Below are 6,955 nucleotides of genomic sequence, written 5' to 3'. Positions count from 1 at the left end.
ATGCTAACATGTCTGTTGAGTTTGTAGAATTAATGAAGTCTAAGTTTGAAATAAGCATGGTTGGAGACTTGAACTACTTTCTAGGTCTGCAAGTGAAATAGCTTACTGATGGGATATTTATCTCTCAAACCAAGTATACTCTAAACTTGGTGAAAAAGTTTAGATTTGAGAGCAGTAAGAATTTTGATACTTCTATGAGTACGACACTTCAACTCTCTAAGGATTCAACAGGTAAAAGTATAGATCCTAAGTTGTATCAGAGTATGATAAGTAGTTTATTATATTTAACTGCGAGCTGACCTGATATTGCATTCGGCGTAGGTATTTGTGCTAGATATCAATCGGACCCTAAAGAGTCACACCTTATTGCTGTTAAGCATATTTTGTGATATATCGCTAGTTCTGATAATCTTGGTCTCTGGCATCCACATGATACTAGTGTGCAATTAGCTAGTTATACAGATGCTGATTGGGTTGGTAACATTGATGATCGTAAATGTAAGACCCGTGTCCTAATCCTTACTGTTCCGTTAGCTTCCGCGGTCCTTCCGGTCAAATTTCGGCAACCTTCGCACTGTATTCGGTGGTTGCGCACGATCCTAAGCCAGGTCCCGCGCACCGACGTCGGCTTGGTCTGAAAGTTATATCATAGCGACCGCGTCGTCGCCGCGGTTCCAACGCCGTGACTTGCGCACCGAACCGATAACCAGGCTAGAAGATGCCGATCAGCGTTTATTCCGAAGAAACACCGCGCGTTGCGGATTTCGAGGGAATCTCTACTATTAGTCCCATCAATCAACCATTAAAGCATCCCATGCCTCAAGTACAACAACCCATCTCCACCTTTTTCAAAAGTCCACCATTCTTTCCACCTCACCACTCCTCTTTTCCAAATTTCAACAACAACCATACACCTTTTTACAATTTTCAACCCAAACCATCCCCCATCACTCCATCACCCATCATTCTCTCTTTCTCTCTCTCTCCCTTACAAGTCTCTCTCTCTCTCATTTCAACTCTTCCATAGCAAGTCCCATACGTATGGTCCTCCCATGGTGAGAGAATTGCATTTGTAAGGCCCACCTTTTCCACCCCTTCATCTCTCATCTCAACCATCCATTTCTCATCTTCCACCATCAAAGAGGAGCTCAAGGAACTAAGGAAGCCAAGGGAGCAAGAAGATCAAGTGGTGGGTGCCTTGATAGGGTAGATTTTCATATTTTTAAGATGGACCAAGTGAGGCCAACCGATCAATGGTTTGGATCTCACTTTGGATCCTAAGATGTGGCCGATGGCCCACTTTGATCATCATGATCATTCCATGATGGGGCCATTCTCCATGGACCCCATCATGATGTTTACTTTCTTGCACATTTAGGGTCATCTAGACCATCTAATTTAGTGGAGAAGGGATCTCCACCGTTGGATCTAACTTTAATGGGCCCACATGTAATGAGACCCACTTGATGTATGATTTAGTGCAAGGGAGGGCCCATAGTGCCGGGGCCCCTCCATCACGCGGGTCTCACTCTCTATACCTCTCCCTTTTTATTTTATTTTTATTTTTATTTTTATGATGGTAAGGTTGTATGGCCGCCTGAATGGACCCCACCATGTAGTAAGCATTTTATTTGAGTGGGGCCCACCTTATAAGTATAGTACCCACGCCATTCATCAGTGGTGGCCCACCTGAACAGGCCCACCTCAAATGGCAAGACCGTCCAACGTGCTAGACGTTTAAATGGGAAAACATAAATATCTTTTTTTTTAAAAGCCTTGGAGTGGTCCACTCATGTAGGCCCCACCTTGATGTATGTATTAAATCCGTGCCGTTCATTCCTTTCCTAAGGCGATTTTAGGCGTTGAGCCAGGAGGTGGGATCCATCAGACCCTCAGGCGGGCCATACCATACCAAAAGGTGGTTTTCACCATTGAAACCTCCCCTGATGGGTTGTACACTGGAATATGTCCAATATTGGACTTGTTTTGCTCGTAGTGAGCCATAGAAGAACAATGGACGGAGTGGATTCACTTGATGCGGACCCCACCTATAAAATTCTTAGATTTTCAAAAAAAAAAAATCAAAAAAAAAATATCCACAGCAGCTGACGCTGCTGTGTCAGACGGCAGCAGGGACGCTGCCTGCGCACCAGCGCTCGGGCGAGCGGGCGGGCGTCAGCCACCCACGGCTGTAGCCGTGGGCCCCACCTTGATGTTTATATGCTATCTAAACCGTTCATAGGGTGGGCCACTACCTGACGTGGGCCCACCCCAAAAATCAGACTGATCCAAGACTCGGGTGGCCCACATCAAAGGAAACAGTGTGAATTGGACTCTACCGTTGGAACTCCTTTTGGGCCCACAGAAGTTTTGGATCCGGGTGGAAATTTGTGTCCACCCTTCATCTAGGCCTATGTGGCCCCTATCAACGGGTGGGATGGAATGTAAACTTTAGGGTGGGCCCCACATGGAGCCCACAATGATGCATGTGTTTTGGCCGCCGTCCAGGCAGACGGTGGGGCCAGCTTTGATGTTTGTGTTTTTCCCCACCATCCAGGGACGGTGGGCCCATGGGCACGTGCGTGTGTGGTGCGTGCAGGTGTGGTGTGTGCGTGTGTATATTTATATATTTATATATACATATATATATATATACATATATATGTATATATATAATATTATATGATATATAATATTATATGTACTGTATGTATATTATATATATATATATTTTTATTGGCGTGGGAGGACCATTTCATTACTTGTGGCCTATGGTTGAGGCCCACTTTGATTTATATATAAGGCCCATGGGTCGAGGCCCATTAAAATGTAATGGGACTAATGGGTTGAGGTCCATTTGATGCACGTATGGGGCCCAATTGGCGGGGCCCATTTGATATATATAAGGCCCATGTGAGTAGGCCCATTGATGCATATATGGGACCCAACTGTCGAGGCCCATTTGACATATGTAAGGCCCATAAGCTTAGGCCTATTTGATACGTTCTAAAGCCCACAGTTTATAGTCCATTGCAATGCACATAAGGCCCATTGGTGCGGCCCAATGATGTGGCTCACTTGATGAATACAAGGCCCATATGATATGGCCCATTTGACGTATTTAAGGCCCAATGGGACGTGCCTGAGGTCCATTGCAATGTACGATCCCTACACAATTTATGTAATGATGTTTACGTCAGGGCTATGCCTTGGGAGCAATGGTGGTTCGACGTCCACATTGCAAGTATAGTGTGGTTAAATGTCCGCATTATGACATTCCCTAAGGCCCATTGTTAAGCTCGTGCGTGTTATGTGTAGGCCGTCTAGGCCCACCTTTGTTATGTACATCATCCATCCTATATAGCATGTTTAATTCCATGATTCATGATCATATGCATCATACGTATGCTTGATATGAGGAATGACTGATCATAGCATATGCCTTTGGGTAGATTGTTTAGGGGCTCCCGTACAGGGGGTGTTGCCCTACATGAGCGCATGATACGCACAGGATTGCTGTATGACTGGATAGTGTGATTCATGCATTCGCATTGTGTGATATGGTTACTATACGCCCTAGCGACATCAGGGTCGTAGCCTCCACGGATGTATCGTGGTTGGCAGGATTGGATACCGAAAATGCTGTTCTACATGGGGTGCGATAGATATCCCTGGGTGAAAGTCCCTAAACCCTTATGGTACCAGGAGGTTGCTCCAACGTCTAGACCGAGTGGATGCATGAGCGCTGATTGCCGATTACCAGACGGTTGCGTTTTCCACTGTGTCGTGGTCGGTTGGAAGGGGGTGCGGCCTTACCCGCCCGAGAGTAGGGGGCAATGCTAGGCTGAGTTTGACCAGCTCGAGGAATGGGTCCGCTATTGACGAGCCGAGCCCGATATTGGCAGGCGGATAGTGAGGTCTTTTCCACTCACCTTATTGCGCGCGATGGGGCGGCAATCTGGCTTGGAGTGTACTAGACCCCGGTGATATTCCAGATTTGAGCCGTATTGACATGTGGACTTAGACGAGGATTTGTATGCTTGACTTGCATTTCGCATTGCATGGCCTTGGTATGGCCGACATCATTCTTTACACCGCATGGCCTTGGTACGGCTAATGGGATTCTTAGCATTCATTAGCATTTTCCGCATTACTCTGATACTGCATGACTACATTATCACCTTGAGCATACACTTTCACCACCCTCTAAGCTTTCTATAAGCTTATGCACGACCGTTGCGTGCAGGTGACGTTGGATCGCAGCAGCGCTAAGGCTTGGACGCGTGGCTGATCTTCTTTTGGAGTTTTTGGTCTATCTTCATTGTATTTCCCTTATGCTCATTGTACCTGTAAAGTTTTTGATTATAGTGGAAATGTGATGGAGTTTTTTGGTTGTTGTTTGTGGGTTATGCCTTTGGTTATGCTTATTACGAATCAAACTGATGTTGAAAACCCTCCTTGTAGCATCCCAGGATCGGAACCTGGCGAATGGGCGCTGGGAGCCGAGAACGGGGTTCTACGGAGGCTGTCGGCGCCGGATTCGGCGATCGGGAATTTTGTGAGCCCGGTTTCCGAGTTTGGGGCGTGACAGTAAATCAACCAACGGTGGTTGTTTCTATGTCGGGAACTATTTGTTTTCTTGGCTAAGTAAGAAATAAAGTTCTATATCGCTCTCCATAGTTGAGGCTGAATATATTGCAGCTGGTAATGCATGCATGCACTCAGTTTGTGTGGATGAAGAGAATGCTAAGCGATTACAGAATTGCGCAAGAATATATAGTTTTATATTGTAACAATTCAAGCGCAATTAATATTTCTAAAAATCTAATTTAGCATTCACGAACTAGGCATATTGACATTAGATATTATTATATTCATGAATTGGTAGAAGATAAGATAATTTCATTGGAATATATTCATATCGAGAATCAACTTGCAAACATATTCATAAAACTGATTTATAAAAATAGGTTTGCAAAATTGAAATTTGATCTTGGTATGTTCAATATGAACTAATAATTTATACCTCTTTATATCATAATGTATATATTTATTATTTTAAAATTTTAAAAAATTTAAATAGATGCAAAATTAGAAATTTTTAGTGGTGCACGACCAGTCGAACTCATCTTCAATTCCTCCATGGTTAGTGCATCATTTTTAATTTCCTTATAGATTTAAGTTCTTTGCACTTCCATTTCCTTGTTTGTGTTGTTTATTTCAAGGTTTATGATTGTTTGGTGGGTTTTCTAGCTAAAAATTTGATTTACTTAAAACCATTCTCGCCTCTTTTGCAATCCTTGTATTCCTTGATTTTCTTGTTGCAATGGAGAGTAGAAACAAGAAGAAAGGATCTCATGGTCCTTCTTCTTCTTGTTCTGCTCCTATCACAGTGTGCCATCTTCGGTTGCCCAAAGAAGATCCTGAGTATGTGTGGGATATTCGCTTACACAATGTGATAGTTGAATGGACAGTTAACACTGACCATTTGGCACCATTTGGTATTATTCATCTCCTTCAATCTGTAGGTTGGAATAACATTTTACATTGGGGCGGTCGCGCATACCGTTACATTGCGCACACCATGTATTCTTGCATTAATGACTACTCTTCTGAGAATCTAATGTTTACAATTATAACTAGAGAAGGTCCAATTGAAGTGGATCATCACCTAATTTCTAGATTAATGGATATTTCGGTCAATGATGACGATATTCCCATTCATACTCTTTTAGCAAAACCATCTGAATCTGAGAAAATAATGCTCACTAGAGTTTTATGTAACATGAATGTGGAATGGAGTTCTGGGAATACGATCGCATCTAAGTTTATGTTACCCAGATACAGGGTTCTCCATCAAATTTTCATTTCAAATGTCTACCCAAGATCTGGTAACAAAACTGAGCTTACTACTTTCATTTCTCATATTTTTCATTCGATTGTTAATGGTGTTTCCGTTTGTCTGACATCCCTTATTTGTTACATCATTATTCAGTTCCGTCTCCGCTTAGGTCATAGTGATATACTTTTTTCCTATTTTATGACTGCACTAGCCACCCATGATCTTGTGGCAATGCCTGTTGGAGAAACTCCAATTAATCATCTACCAATCAATAACTCAAATATAAATAAGATGAATTTGAGGTTAGCTCCAGGCCAAGTTGATGTAGGTGTTGGAGGATCAGCTGAAGAAACTGAAGAGGAGGATGCTTTACCTCTAGATGATGTCAATATGGATGACATATTTAATGAGCTTGAGTTTGACTCTGCGACTGATCCTGATTATCAGCCTTCTGACTTTGATGTACATTTGCGATCTCTTGAGGTGAAGGTAGAGGGTATGTATGTGTCCCAAGAAATGCAATTTAAATATATATGTAAATATCTTAAGTGCATTAACAAGGGACTACTTCAAATAGATCCTTCCATATTGCTCCTTCTTCTGGTTCAGATTAGTTTTAAATTTCTGATATGTAATAACTTTCATACTTGGATTTCTCTTGACTCTATATGCTTGGACATGTTTTCTTGTTTATGTGAACGTGTTTTTAATGGTTATCTTGACATTATTTATGTTATCTTGAACTTACTTCTTATTCTCATTACTCAATGCTCTTATTCTACTCTCATATTTCCATCATATGTTCTTTCCTTTTTCATATTGTGACAAAAAGGGGGAGAATTTGTGTTAATTCTATGGAGTGGAAGTTGTGGAGAATATGTGGAGAGAAGTGTGGTTATTTTTTTTGTAAGTATTTTATTCTCTTCATTTGGATTCTATGGAGTAATGTATTAAGCGGGAGTATTATTTTTGTTGACTAGTTTTTTCACTGGTGCATGATTCTTTATTAATCTAACTGGTGCATGATTCTTTATTGATGTAAATGGTGCATGATTCATTGGTCTTGGTTTGTTTTATCACAAATTTGACAAATGGGGACTCCTAAGTTTGTTA

This window comes from Magnolia sinica, chromosome 6 (genome assembly GCF_029962835.1).
Source record: "Magnolia sinica isolate HGM2019 chromosome 6, MsV1, whole genome shotgun sequence".
NCBI lineage: Eukaryota > Viridiplantae > Streptophyta > Magnoliopsida > Magnoliales > Magnoliaceae > Magnolia > Magnolia sinica.
This window is presented reverse-complemented; position numbering follows the sequence as displayed.